This window comes from Equus caballus, chromosome 8 (assembly GCF_041296265.1).
Source record: "Equus caballus isolate H_3958 breed thoroughbred chromosome 8, TB-T2T, whole genome shotgun sequence".
Classification (NCBI taxonomy): Eukaryota; Metazoa; Chordata; class Mammalia; order Perissodactyla; family Equidae; genus Equus; species Equus caballus.
In genome coordinates this window covers 18,805,059-18,820,445 of record NC_091691.1, presented here as the reverse complement: position 1 = coordinate 18,820,445, position 15,387 = coordinate 18,805,059, and the positions used below count along the sequence as shown (strand labels likewise).

Below are 15,387 nucleotides of genomic sequence, written 5' to 3'. Positions count from 1 at the left end.
TCTTTACATTCATCTATCCACCCATTTGTTCTTTCAACTAGTAGTTTTTGTTTTTGTTTTTGTTTTTTTATTGAGTTAATGTTAGGTTACAATCTTGTGTGATTTCAGTTGTACATTAATGTTTGTCATTCATATTGTAGGTGCACCACTTCACCCTTTGTGCCCACCCCCCACCCCACCTTTCCCCTGGTAGCCACTAATCTGTTTTCTTTGTCCACATTTTTAAATTCCTCATATGAGTGGAGTCATACAGAGATTATCCTTCTCTAACTGGCTTATTTCATTTAACATAATTCCCTCAAGGTCCATCCATGTTATTGCAAATGGAATGATTTTGTTCTGTTTTGCAGCTGAGTAGTATTCCATTGTGTATATGTACCACATCTTCTTTATCCATTCGTCTGTTGATGGGCACTTAGGTTGCTTCCATGTCTTGGCTATTGTAAACAGTGCTGCAATGAACATTGGGGTACATAGGACTTTTGGGATTGCTGACTTCAGGCTCTTTGGATAAATACCCAGTAGTGGGATGGCTGGATCGTATGGTAGTTCTATTTTTAATTTTTTGAGGAATCTCCATACTGTTTTCCATAGTGGCTACACCAGTTTGCATTCCCACCAGCAGTGTATGAGGGTTCCTTTTTCTCCACAACCTCTCCAACATTTGTTACTATTAGAGTTAGATATTTTTGTCATTCTAATGGGTGTAAGGTAATATCTTAGTGTAGTTTTGATTTGCATTTCCCTGATTATCAGCAATGATGAGCATCTTTTCATGTGCCTATTGGCCACCCGTATATCTTCTTTGGAGAAATGTCCGTTCATGTCTCCAGCCCATTTTTTGATCGGGTTGTTTGATTTTTTGTTGTTGAGTTGTGAGAGTTCTTTATATATTATGGATATTAAGCCTTTGTCAGATATATGACTTGCAAATATTTTTTCCCAGTTAGTGGGTTGTTTTTTTGTTTCAATCCCGTTTTCATTTGCCTTGAAGAAGCTCTTTAGTCTGATGAAGTCCCATTTGTTTATTCTTTCTATTGTTTCCCTTCTCTGAGAAGATATGGTGTCCAAAAAGGTCCTTTTAATACTGATGTCCGAGTGTACTGCCTACATTTTCTTCCAGAAGCCTTATGGTTTCAGGTCTCACCTTTAGGTCTTTGATCCATTTTGAGTTTATTTTGGTGAATGGTGAAAAAGAATGGTTGATTTTCATTCTTTTACATGTGGCTTTCCAGTTTTCCCAGCACCATTTGTTGAAAAGACTTTCTTTTCTCCATTGTATGCCCTCAGCTCCTTTGTCGAAGATAAGCCACAGATGTGTGGTTTTATTTCTGGGCTTTCAATTCTGTTCCATTGATCTGTGCACCTGTTTTTGTACCAGTACCATGCTGTTTTGATGACTGTAGCTTTGTAGTATGTTTTGAAGTCAGGGATTGTGATGCTTCCTGTTTTGTTCTTTTTTCTCAGGATTGCTTTAGCAATTCGGGGTCTTTTGTTGCCCCATATAAATTTTAGGATTCTTTGTTCTAATTCTGTAAAGAATGTCATTGGGATTCTGATTGGGATGGCGTTGAATCTGTAGATTGCTTTAGGTAGAACGGACATTTTATTCTTCCAATCCATGTGCATGGAATGTCTTTCCATCTCCTTATGTCGTCATCCAATTCTCTCAGAAAGGCCTCGTAATTTTCATTATATAGGTGCTTCACTTCCTTAACAACTAGTAGTTTGTTTTGTTTTTTTTTTTTGAGGAAGATTAGCCCTGACATAACTACTGCCAATCCTCCTCTTTTTGCTGAGGAAGACTGGCTCTGAGCTAACATCTGTGCCCATCTTCTTCTACTTTATACGTGGGACGTCTACCACAGCATGGTTTTTGCCAAGCGGTGCCACGTCCGCACCCGGGATCCGAACTGGCGAACCCTGGGCTGCCGAGAAGCGGAATGGGCGCACTTAACTGCTGCACCACTAGGCCGGCCCCCTCAACTAGTATTTTTTTTGACCACCCACTCTGTGCTAGGTCTACCTACCCTGTACTAGGTCCTAGGGATACAGCAGTGAATAAGACACAGTATCCGCTTTCAAGAGACTTACATAAATAAGATAGTGAAATAAATAAGCAGTAAGTCAGGTAGAGAAAAATAAAACAAAATGTGTGGTGGGCGCTGCTCTCTTAAACAGGGTGATCAGGGAAGGCCTCACTGAGAAGGTGCAAAGACTTGAAAGAAGCAAGCGAGTGCACCATGTAGATATCTGGGGAAGAGTATTCCAGGCAAGGGAGATAGCATGTGCAAAGGCCCTGGGGTGGAAGTGTGCTTGGCAAATTCAAGGAGCAGCAAGTCAGTATGACTGGAGAAGAATGGGGGCAGGGCCAGCTTCATGGGTGTGCAAGCTGGTGTGCAGAAGGACCCTACACTTGGTTTAATGGTCTACTGCTGCTGTCTTGAAATTCTCAATTTTTTAACAAGAGGCCTCGCATTATCATTTTCCACTGGGCATCATAAATTATGTAGCTGGCCCTGCTGGTAGGAGATACAGCCAGAGAGGCGGCAGAGGACCACAGCACCAGCGACCGCTCCCAGCCCCAGGCATGCTTTCTGGCCTTCTCCCATCCTGCCATAGAGCCAGCCCTTCAGAGAGAGGCTTTAGACTAAGATTCTCTGACCGTTGGATGCTGACGCTGTGCTTGTGGCAGTGGGAACTATCTTCCCTAGATTCGTTTCCTATTGCTGCTGGAACAAATGACCACAAACTTAGTGGTTTAAAACAACACGAATTTATTATCTTATCGTTCTAGAGGTTAGAAGTCCAAAATTAGCATCAGGGAGCAAAAGTCCAAGTGTCTGCGGGGCAGGTTCTTCTGGAGGCTGTCGGGAGGATCTGTTCACTTGCTTCTAGAAGCTTCCCGTGTTCTGTGGCTTGCGGCCCCTTCCTCCATCTTCAAAGCACGTCTCTCCAACCTCTGCCTCCTTCACTCTGACCCTCCAGCATCCCTCTGATAAAGGCCTTTGTGATTACATTGCCCCCCAATAATCCAGGATAATCCCCCCATCACAGAATTCGTGATCATACCTGCACAGGCACAAAGTTCCCTTTGCCGCGTAAGGTACCACATTCACAGCTTCCCGGCATTAGGACTGGACATCGTCGGGGGGCCATTATTCAGCCTGCCACATCCCCCCTTTGCAGATGAGGAAACTGAGGCCCAGAGAGGCGATGTGACTTGGGCAAAGTCACCCTCCCAGCAGAAGGACAGACCTGCAATTGGGGCCCATGTCTGTCTAGTTCCTGTCATGGACTCTAGACCCCCCAGAAGGAGGCACGTTCTGCCCGTCTGTGTTCCTGCCTCCGTTGCAGCTAACCGTCAGCGCTCCAGGAGGTGGACAGGCCTGACAGTTGCACCCCAGAGTGTTTGCGCCTAAGAGGTGGCTGGCGTGAGGACAGATGAGCGCATTCATCCACCTGGGACTGGGACAGAGGGCAGAGGCCACTTTTCTGCAGCTAACAGGGCCCCAGGCCACTTTGGGCTTAATCATCAACACCTTGTAATTAGGCGTCTCCTGGGTCCTGAGGAGCAGGGCTCTGTTTGTAAGGAAGCTCCTCGTGTGCGTGTTGCTGGGCCACGTGGCCTGGGCCCTTCCTGTTCATGGGGCCGAGGCTCTTAAATCAAGGGAACCACAGCCCATGAAACTGGGCACCTGGCTGCTGCTGTTGAGGGCAGGTCTCTCCTCGCAGCCTGGTCACTCCTGTGGGGCCTCAGCCCGGCCCCAAGGACACTGTCACCTGGCCCCTTGGGCCACAGTACTAGAGGCTGACCCCAGCTGTCAGCATGCTTTGTGGCCTCCTCCTCATCCTGGGCCTGGAACCCAGAAGAGCACAGAGAGGAGCTTTGTAGGAAATGGGGGGCGGGGGGGGGGGGGGGCAGGGAGAAGGTGACAGGTGTCTTCACTGCCTCTGGTCTTTAATACTGAGTGTCGAGTTAGCAGAGGCAGGATGTCGTGGTGGGTAAGAGCATCTGTGCTGACGTCAGACTTGAATTCAAATTCTCCGCCTCTTATGAGCATTGTGATCTTAGGCAAAATGATTAACTTCTCTGAAACCGAGCCTCAGTTTCCTCCATCTATAAATTGGGGGTACTAATTTGCCCTCTGCCTTATAGGGTTGTTTTAGTCGATTTAAAATGTGGGCAAATTTTCTGCTTGTGGCTTTTTTTTAGTAACACCTGTAAGGTATTAAAAAATAATAATAACAAATACTCATACACCCAGCTTAAAAAGTAGGAAATTAGGGGCTGGTCCAATGGCATAGTGGTTAAGTTCACACACTCCACTCCAGGCTTCGCAGGTTCAGATCCCAGGTATGGACCTACACAGTGTTCATCAAGCCATGCTGTTGGAGCATCCCCCATACAAAATAGAGGAGGATTGGCACAGATGTTAGGACAATCTTACTCAAGCCAAAAGAGGAGGATTGGCAGCAGATGTTAGATCAGGGCCAGTCTTCCTCACCAAAAGAAAAAAAAAAGAAAGAAAAGAAAAGAAAATTAGTAGTGTCTTAGAAGCTCCCTGTGCACGTTTCCTGCGTTCCATCCATCTTCCTCCCTCTTTGCCCATAAGAAACTGTGGGATTTTTGTGGTTACCATCCCCTCATTTTCCTTGTGTCTGCTTTTTTGTAGTTTTATATCTCCTTCCCTGCAGAGCTATTAGTAAAGACCAGAGCAGGCATAAGCACTCATAACCTCCCTTCCATAGTTACTTTCTTACCAACAAGCACCTCCTCCCCTCTCCTCTCTGGTACCAAGGACACTGCTAGTCGGGAAACCACAACGTCGAGCTTGTCAGTACTGTAGTAAACGTAGAAATAATAGGCTCTGAGTGAGCACCAGAGGGACTTCACGGCGAGTCAAGTAGTTGGACCAAGAGGCTCGGACTTCCTAGAAAGTACGGAATAAGCCCAAGCTTTATACTCAAACAAACCTGGGCTTGGACATCAGCACTGCCCACCAGCCTGAGCCAACAATTCTTTGCATTCACCCCAAAAATATTTATTGAGTGTCTACTGTATGATAGGTACTGCATAGGTGTGGGGATGCGACAGATAGGGTCCCTGCTTTCATTTAGCTGGGGAGATCACCATTAAACAAACATACAAACATAAAACTGTAAATTATGATAAGCACTGGGCAGAAAAGAGAACAGAAATACATGGAAGACTCATTTAGGGAAATGGGAAGGGTTTTCTCTGTGGAAATGGTATTTGAGCTGAAACTTGTACTTCCTTGCCATCTGACTTTGGCTAAAATAAAGTCATTTTTCTCATCGGCAAAATGGAGCTGGAACTTACCCCCTCGCACCTTTGCCCTTGGTAATAGGCCCTGACTCACTGCTTGGCTCAGCTCATCGCAGCCACTCAGTAAATGTCACTCTCCTCCCTCCCTGTGGGCCCGGCAGTGTCTGTCGCTGGAGATCTGCTGAGGAGCTGTGTGAGCAGTTAGTAAGTGATGGAGAACCTGTTGCCGGCAGTGAGCTGTGGAGCCCTCTACCTCTAAGAGTCTCACTGGCCCCTCTCTGACTGTCTGATGGCTGACCCTGGGGGAGGGAGGGAGGGGATATTGTTCACCATCTTCGGGAAGGCTTCATCTTTTTCTGGAGAAGGTGCTGTGGAGTCATAGAAAGGCTGTGCAGTGGAATCGAATCCCAGCTCTGCAGGAAGTCACTTCCCCTCTCGGAGCCCCCTGTTCTCATCCGCAGACGAGTCCCGATAATACCTCTCCGGTGGGTTTGTCATGTGGAACAGAGACTTTTAATATAAAGTGCTCAACACATCGCGGGCACCGGCCAAGCGTGGCCCTGATCACTGTTCCCATCAGAGCAGAGAGGAGCTGTGACAAATGGGCAGAGGTGTTGGGGACAGCTAGGGGACGAAGGGGAGAGTCAGAGGGCTAACGTGGGAAGGAGGCAGACGGTAGCTCTGCCCTTCGCCTCAGGGACCTCCTTTGTCCGCGGAGGCCGAGGAGGCGCGGGCTCGGGGTCGGGACCCGCGCGGGGCGCCCGGAGGCGGCGGCGCGCAGCCCGGGGCGGCCCGGGACGCGGGGCTGTGACCTCATCGGCCGGCGCCGTCCCGCGGGGCCATGAGATCATGAGATGCCGGCGCTCGCCGCGGAGTCGATTTGTTGGGAGCGCGGGGACAGCCGGCAGCCCGCCGCGGTGATCTCATCGGGGCCCGGGGGAGGAGGAGGCAGGCGGCCCCACCCGCCCGCGCCGCCCAAAGGAGGGGGGGCATGGCCGCTGCCGGCCGGTGACGTCACCGGCAGCGCCTGTTGCCAGGTTACGCGCAGCCGCGGGCTCTGGCCCCGCCCCCGCCAGGCTCTGGCCCCGCCCCCCACCTGCCGCGCGCTCGGCCTGGCTCCATCCTGACTCGCTCTTAACTTTATTTTTGTATTGAGACATAGCTTATATACTGTAGAGTGCTCTAATTATAAGTATATAAGCTCGATGAATTTTTACATATGTATGTATCCATATGCAAAATATGTATATGTATGGCAATCTGTTTCAAGATATCATGAGCGCTTCCCAGTAGAAACAGAACCCGAGCCCACAAGGCAATGGAAAAGTTGCTAGCAGCCACATTAAACAAGTAAAAAGGGACAGGTGACATTAATTCTAATAATATGTTTCATTTATCCCAGTATGCCCAAAGTATTTTCATTTCAACATGTAATTAATTTAAAAATTTTAATGAGATATTTTACCTTTTTGCTGTTATTTTCCTCAGACTGAAATTCTCTGTGTCTTTTATACTTTCAGTGCATCTCAATTCTGATTTAGCTCCATTTCAAGCGCTCAAGAGCCACATGCGATGAGCAGCTGCTGTACTGGGCAGTGTAGATATAAGACATTTCCAGCCCCCATAAGATTCCTTCATTCCCTCTTCTGGTTGGCACCCCTGCCAAGGGTACCTTATTCTGAATTCTATCATCCCCCTTTGGTTCTCTCACCCCAGCACACTTGTATCTTTTCTTTCTCTCTCCCCACATCTGACTTTATCTCCTAAGATCTCTCTTTCTCTGTTCCTCACGGCTGCTCAAAGCAAGAGATGGGAAGTCAGACTGGCTTTAAATCCTGGCTCTACCCCTGTCTAGCACCTGGACAACCTGCTTCGCCTCTTTGAGCCTCTGTTCCCTCACCTGTTAACTGGGGCTCATAATATCGGTGTCCGTTTCCTTGGGCTGTCAGAGTTTGGGGGTAGCACGCAGCTACTGTGTTCCCCAGAGAAAATTTCATCACCGAACTGAGCCATGCCTATTTCTCTTTTTCTGCTAGTTTCTTTTCTCTTCCCTCTTGTAATTCTCTCACTCGCTTATTCACCCACACTCTATTCCTCCCTCCTGTGCCTCTGTGTTTGAGCTTTCTCATCTGAGAAGTGGGAATAGATCATTTGATGTGCAATTCCTACCCAGGGTAAATGCCTAATGATAAAGATAATACTTTCTCCTCCTTGGCGCCCTCTTTGCCTGGTCTGTCACTCCAGCTACCCTTCTTCCTCGGGCCTCTGTCACTTCTCTTCTCTTCCTCTGCACACATTCCCTTTTTCCTCTCCTGTGTCTATCTCCTTTTCCCTCCCTCCCTGCATTCCTCTCTAGCCTTCCTTCTATTCCCAGGCCCCGCAACACCCGTTTCTCCCACCACTCCTGGCCCCGCTGTTCTGAAGGCAGTGGTCAGGGTCTCCCCGACCCTCGGCCTTCTCAAGATGGAGAAGACCCAGCTCGGCCGCCCGCCGCCTGCATCCGTGATGCGCAGCGCTTCAGAGGTTGCTGTTGTGGCTGTGTTGTTCTGAAGGGCCCTGTCAGCTGCGTCCCCAGGTCGCCTGCAATCATGACAGACCCGCAGGCTGCCTTCCCAGGAAAACAAGTCTTTGTTTTCAGCCTCCTTGTGCCTGCCCGGCCCGCCCATCTCAGAGCAGGAAGTGTGGCCCTATCCCCTGTCCCCTGTGGTGATCCGAGGCTAATGAGCAGTCCAGGGCAAGAAAAGCAAACGAGAGAAAGCCGCTCAGAGGCTGGGGGCCCTCGCACTTCCGAGGGGCCCCTCCGGCCCTGGAGGCTGGGTGCAATTCCTGCTTGTTTTCACGCACGTTGAAGGAGGGCTTTGCCGGGAGGACTGCGTTTGGCCCTGTGCTAGCGTTAGTTCAGGGGCCTTTCACAGCCTCCTGTTTCTGGTAACCCCTTTCTAGTGGGGGGACCGCCTCTCCCTCTCCCTGTGGTTCTGATGAGGCTGTCACTCATGGCGCCCCACTCTGGCCGTGTGACCAGACCCGACCAATCATAGAACCCCCTGACCTCCTCTGGCCTCCAAGGCTGGTTCCAAGGGTGAAGATTTGACTCCAGACAAGGCTTGCCATTCAGCTTGGTAAATGGGCCCAGGGAGAAACAGGATCCCTGTTTATATTGGAGTTGAAGCTGTAGGAGTATGAGCTTGGGGCTGCCAGTGGTCATCATTCCTACCTGGTATGGACAAATTCAGCACTTTCTAGCTGGGGGGTGGGGGGTGGGGGTTAGGTTACCTAGCCTCTCTGTGCCTCAGTTTACTCATCTGTAAAATGGGAGCATTAATAGCACCTACCTCAAAGTTTTATACTGCAGGATGGTGCCTAGCACATAGTAAGAGCTGAGTACGTGATAACCATCATCATCATCATCACCACTTTGAGGGAGCCTGTGCTTGGCAGGAGAGAATGAAGCTTACACAGGAAGAGGAGCAAAGACCACTTGAGCTGAGAGATGGGGAAGAGGAGGAGAGATAGAAAGCCAAAACTATAGAAGTCTAGAGAGATCTTTGACTACATTGTCTGAGCTCCTGGATCCAACTGTACTTGAAGCCAGAGTCACCCCTGCCTTCCCCGTTTTGTGACCCAGTACATCTCGTTCTTTGTGTAACCTACCTCAAGTTAGCTTTCTGTCACTTACAACCAAAAGAGACTCTATAACACTGGCTCTTATACCAGTAGTTCTTGTAATAGTGCTTAGAGGCCCGGAATGTTAGAACTGATTAATATTCCCATCACACAGAACAGTGAGGCCCAGAGAGAGATAGCACCTTGCCCAAGACCACACAGCTAGGAAGGATGCACGCCTAGCTATCTGCCTTCAAACTCTACACCTTTAACTGTTTCACATTACAAATTATTACATATAAAAATCACTTCTTTTCCATTCCGCCTTCTGGTCCACTGCCATCCTATTTAATCCGTCTTAATTCATTGTGTCTGTAAGATGTTTCATACTTGCCAGACTGCAAGCAGCAGCTACAACTAACACTTACTGAGTTCTTACCATGTGCTGGGCACTGAAGTCAACTCTTTACGTGCATTAGCTCCTCTCTCCTCCTGGGAAGCCTAGCAAGTAGGTCCTAGCATTGGCCCGATTTTACCAGTGAGCAAACTGAGGCATAGATGGACGAAGTGACCTGCCCCAGGTCACTCAGTAAGAGACAGAGTCAGAATTCAAACCCGGGTCACCTGACTCCAAAGTCCATGCTCTTCCCCATTGTATGAGCGCAGACTCCCGGGCCTTACCAGCTTGGAAGAGGGAGAGCAGGGACTTGAACCCAGGGCCACATTCCTTGCTTCCTTCCTCCTAGATTGCATGTCTTCCCGTGGTGCTCTTGGGCCCAACCCAGGAGTCACTGGACAGACCCCTTTCCTCTCTCCTAGCCTTGTCATTTTATAAGCACTTCCTTGTATGCAGACCCTCAGTTCTTAGCAGCTTTGGCATCAGGGTTCTCTGTGAGCCACACCTGTGGAAAACCTAGCTGTTTGAGCCACAAGGTCATTTAGCCCAGCCAGTCATTCATTCATTCATTCATTCATTCAACAAACACTTGTTAGTCACCCACTGAGTGCCAAACCCTTTGTATTAGTTAGAACTGGAATAAGCTAATAACAGCAAAGAACCCAAAAGAATAGTAGCTTAAATTTAAGAAGTTTCTTTCTTTCTATGTAAAGCCCAAAGGTAAGGAATCCAAACCTCCTGGCTCACTGCTTCACCAATCCTAGGGTGTGAGACTCCTCTTCATGGTCCAAAATGGCGTCTAGAGCACCAGCCATCACATCCAAGTTCCAGACAGCAGGATGGAGGAAGGGAGAAGAATAAGGTGAAAGATTCTCTGAAGTTGACACATGACACTTATGCTATATCTTAATGCCACTAAAATGGCACCTAGATGCACAGGAAGCTGGGAGATGTAGTCTTTGTTCAAGATAGCTCTGCATTTAGCTAAAAAATAGAGGACCCTAGTACTAAGGAGGAAGGGGAGAAAGGATGGGGGTGAGAGCCAGCAACTGGGGACACACCTTGACTAAGCACAGGGGAAAGATGGTGAACAAGATGTGGCTCTCTGCCCTCACGAAGCTCACAGACTAATCAAAGAAACAGATAAGAAGAAGAAGAATAGTCAAGGTTATTGAGCACGTACTCTGTGCCAGGTACTTCTCAAGGGGTCTCAAAGGTTTTAGACTCAGGACCTTTTTTTAAAAGTATTGAAGACCCTAGGGGCTGGCCCTGTGGCCTAGTGGCTACGTTTGGCGCACTCTGCTTCAGCAGCCCGGGTTTGGATCCCAGGCACAGACCTTCACCACTCGTTGGCAGCCATGCTGTGGTAGCGACCCACATACATACTAGAGAAAGACTGACACAGATGTTAGCTCAGGGCCACTCTTCCTCAGCAAAAAGAAAAGAAAGTATTGAAGACCCTAAGGAACTTCTGTTTACATGGATTATAGGACAATGGCATTTAATGTTGTGGTGTGTCACATCTTGTTTTAAACTCTTTACTTATGTTGCTTATTTTGCTGACAAGAGAGGACTTCTAAAGTGGCCTCTGGGGCCAGCCTGCCTGGGTTCAAATTCTGTCTCTGCCACCTCCTAGCTGTGTGACCTAACCTCTCTGTGCCTGAATTTACTCCTCTGTGAAATGGAGATAGTGATAGCTCCTATCTCATAGGTTGTTGTAAGGATTAAATGAATTAATACCAAGTGCTGAGAACGGCACCTGGCAAGTAAGAAGCCCTCGGTGTGTATATTTGCTGTGAGTGACATCACAACACTCTGAGGGACATATGACTATCTCCAGTTTGTAGATGAGGACACCGAGGCCCACTTACCCATTCAGCAGATGTGTCTGGAGCACCCTCTTTGGTGCCAAGCGCTATCCTAGATTCCACAGACAGAAGCAGTGTCAGAAAGATGCAGAGCCCCTGCCTTCCAGGAGCTTAGATTCTCTTAACAAAGAAATATAGACCCTGTTGGGGAGTGAGTGCAATAAAGGAAATGAAGGCAGGATACAGAGGGTGGGGAGGTCAGGGAGGAGTGGGGGCCCCAGGGGTGCCATTTTATCTACATTGTTCAGCGTTCCTTCCCGACAAGGTGCCGTTTGTCCCAATACCCAAGGGAAGTGAGGGGGCCAGCCTGGTGGATATCAGGAAGGAGGGTGTTCCAGGGAGAGGGAAGGGCAAGTGCAAAGGCCCTGAGGCAGAACTGTGCTTGGCTTGATTGAGAAATAGGCCCCATCAGACTTGTGGGCAGGATCTTATAGGATCTGGAGGACAGGGCAAGGGTTTCAGATGTCACTATGAACGGGATGGATGGAAGACATTGGCAGGTTTGAGCCTGGGGCTGATTTGATCTGCCTTGTGTTTTGAAAAGCTCGTTTTGGATATGGTGTGAAGATACATCACAGGGACAGAAGCAGGGGTCAGTTGGGAAGCGGTTTCCAGTGGTTTCCTAACTGTAGGCGGGTCGGATGTTGGCTAGAGAAAGAGGAGAATCAGGGATGCTGAGGACTCTTTTCCTGGCTTGCAGACGGCCGTCTTCCTGCCATGTCCTCTCATGGCGGAGAGAGGGAGAAAGAACGCTCTGTGTCTCTCCTTGTAAGGGCATGAATCCCATTCGTGAGTGCTCTGCCCTCATGACCTGATCGCCTCCCAAAGGCCCCACCATCACTCTGGGGTGGGGCTTCAGCATGTGGATTTTGTGGAGACACAGTTCCATCCGTATGAGCAGCTGAGCAACCTTAGATGAGTACTTTAGTTCTTTTTCTTTCTTTCTCTTTTTTTGGCTTAAAACAACCGTTTTCTTATTCCCCATGATTCCATGGGCCAAGAGTTCAGTCAGGGCACACGGGACAGCTGGTCTCCAGGTGATGTCTGACGGCTCGCACGTCTGACGCCTCGGCTGACTTGGCTGGAATGACTTGCCTGGGGTGCTTCGGGGGGGTGCTTTGCGTTGGCTGGGTGCTTTGCTCCTTCTCTGTGTGGTCTCAGAGCCTCTCCTTGTCCACATGGCGTCTTCACGTGGCCTCTCCTTGTCGCTCGGGCTTCGTGAAACGTGGCAGCTGGAGGAGGAAGCACAAGCGCAAGGAAGGCGGTGACAGCTGCCCGCTCTCCGAAGGCCTGGGCTCAGAGGTCCCAGGTGGCACCTCTGCCTCATTCTCGTGTTCCTTACTTCTGAACCTGCGGCTTCTCGTCTCTAGAAGGCAGCGACAGTAACGATGCCCACATCCCTGGATTATCATAAGCTTCATTGCCAGCTCTTATCACTACCAGGCCGTTCCTGGGTACCCTTATTTTAGGTTCATTCGCTCGTTTAATCCTCATGGTCACCTTGGGGAGTTGGAGCCTGTTGCGCTGGCTTCTGAGAGCCGATGGTTCAATTTCAGGAAATTTGCGAGCAGTTTTTAAACCCTAGGTAGCTTGAAATTGGCATATTGGGAGTATTTACACCATGGACATTGGTGAACACACAATCAGGACCTCTTTTTTGTTTTCAGAAAGCTGATTTGCCAGCACACCACTGTACGTGTGTGGTGTGTGTATGTATGTGTGTGTGTATATGTGAATATTATGTATCTTTGTGTTCAACCCCACTTACAGATGAGGAAACTGAGGCTCAGAGAGGTTAAATTATTGTCCAAAATCAACCAGTTTAACAGGTGGCAGATCTGACCTTGGAGCCTCAAATTCCATGCCCTTGACTGCTGAGCTGTCTTGCTTCTGTAGCTAAGAAAAGGAGTATAAAAGAAATTCGTGAACAGGCAAAGCTGTATAAATATTCATTCTTAACCTTGATGCAGAAAAAATCTTTCATCCCTGCCTGTCCATTCTTTAGACATTTACACTGCTAACAACTGATTACGTCTCGCCTGCCTTCCTCCTCACCCCCGTAATTCTTCAAATCACCTTTCCCCTGTAGGCACATTCTCAAAAATTCTCCTTCTCTATTCATTTCTTCGACTTCCCAGCATCCTGCTCTCCTTGATTTACCAGCCCTTTCCAGACTCAGCTCTCTGTTGTTTCCTTGTTTCCCATCTTGTCCCGCCCCCGTCCTAGCAGTAAGGAAGTCAGAACGGAATCCGCCCTCCCGCCCCCTTTATCAAAATCCCAGCAGAGAACCATCCGCACCCAAGTCCTGTAGCAGTTGCTACTGTTCCCCCTTCACGGGTGGCAGGGAGGCCAGACGGCTCACAATCTGATGGCTTTCCTTGTTCTCTGCCACCCCAGAGAAACCACACATTCCATTTAGTGGTCATCAGAAATTACACGCTTAAGAAACCTGGAATTATAAAACTGCTTAATTAGAGAGAGATGGTTTCACTGGGATATGCCCAGTTTTCCCTGGTGATTTATCTCCAAGTGGCCCGCCCCCCCAGCAGCTAATTGCTGCCTTAGCATGCTGCCACACAGGCACTCACTCCCTTTGTTTTATTTTTTGTGACCTTGATACTTGCTTATCAAGTTGTCTCTTCGATCTTCCAGCTCTCCTTATCCATCAGCCAACTCTAGGATGTCGACGTGAGTGATGAGGGTGGAATCTTTAGCTTCAGAGGTCCCCCGTTATTAAATGAGTACCTACTATGTTCTAGATGCTGGAGATGTGACCAGGAGCCAGATTATCTTTGCACTTATGGGGTTCGCAGTCCAGTGGGGGAGACAGATACAAAAATAACTTTTTAAATATTATGAGAAATGCTCTGAAGGACTGATTTAGAGGATGTAACAGGAGCACCTAATTTAATTAAGGAGTTGAGAAAGGCTTCTCATAGGAGGTGACAGTTAGCTGAGACCCAAAAGATAAACAGGTGTTAGCTTGGCAAAGAGTAGGGGACCAGAATTCTGTCTGCAGAAGAAGAGCTTGGTGTATGTAGGGAAGCAACTGAAAGAAGGACCAAGAAGCTAGTGCCTGAGCCTGCTCTGAAATTCTGGAGACGTCTTGGAGTCCCCATCATGACTTGACTCATGTAGGTTCTGATGTTCTAGACCAGGGCTTGACAAACCATGGGCCACAGATCGAATGTGTCCAAAACCTCTTTTTATAAATAAAGTTCTATTGGAACACAGCATGCCCATTCGTTTACTTGTTGTCTGTAGCTGATTTTGTGCTACAGAAGCAGAGGGAAATGGTTGTGACGGACACTGTATGGCCTCAAAGCCAATTCTTCACTCTCTGGCCCCTTGCAGGGAGATTGCCGGCCCCTGTTCTAGACGCACTCGGCAGGCAAGTGGGAAGCCTGGGGTCTGGACCAGGGAGCCAACCCACAGCTAACGGAGCCTGAGAATTGGGGGATCCAAAGACAGTGACCAAGGCTAGATAATAGCAGTAATAATAAGATGGTAGGTGACAGGATTTGAGCCCAGGCTGTCTGGCTCCCTAGGCTGCACCCTTAACCACCAAGCCAAGCTGGTTGTGCAAGGTTAGCCTGAGAGGAGACAGCAGGGACTGTCCCCAGAGTCAGCGGGATGCCAGCCTGCAGGGGTTCCCAGAGACACAGGGACATGAGACCTTTCATGAGGGGGCTGTGTCCTCGCCTGCCATGAGGCCAGGCAGGCTGAGCAGGAGGCTGCCCACCAAGACGGCATGGGGCCGTTCACCATCCTTTCCATCACCTCTGGGCTTCTCGAACACCCTTTCCTACCTCGTCCTCCCCTCATTTTCTACACCAGCCTGGTTCCTACTTATCCATTAAAATAGTGCTTCTCAAGCTTGAATGTGTGCAAAAAACATTGTTCAGTTGCAGCTTCTGATTCAGCAGATCTCGGGTGAGGCCTAAGATTTTGAATTTCTTACAAGCTCCCAGGTGATGCTGATGCTGTTGGTCCACGGACCACACTTTGAGTAGCAAGTCTTTTAAGATCAGCCTAGATGACACCTTCTCTTAGAAGACTTACCTAATTAGTCCTCCACCCCGACTAGTACCCCGTGCCTCAATTCTGGGGCCTGTCGCGCTTACCTCTAGCAGAGTTCTACCACACTGGATTGTAATAATTTGCTTAGTGTCTATCTTCCTCCTTGGGTAGTGAGCTCCCTGAGGACAAGGGTGAGGTCTTTGTTATCT

The 15,387-nt window shown here is 48.8% G+C and overlaps 1 protein-coding gene and 1 long non-coding RNA gene across 10 annotated transcripts in view; one reads left to right on the top strand and one right to left on the bottom strand.

Annotated features, from left to right (window-relative positions):
• The window catches only part of RNFT2 (ring finger protein, transmembrane 2), a 71,848-nt gene that overhangs the window by 35,602 nt on the left and 20,859 nt on the right, over window positions 1–15,387 (top strand). The gene's annotated exons all lie outside the window — the stretch shown is intronic.
• On the bottom strand, window positions 2,758–6,294 carry LOC111774639 (uncharacterized). The gene is made up of 3 exons (XR_002809709.2): window positions 5,621–6,294; window positions 4,765–4,934; window positions 2,758–4,499 (listed from the first exon to the last, which is right to left on the bottom strand). It is a non-coding gene; the product is annotated as an uncharacterized lncRNA (long non-coding RNA).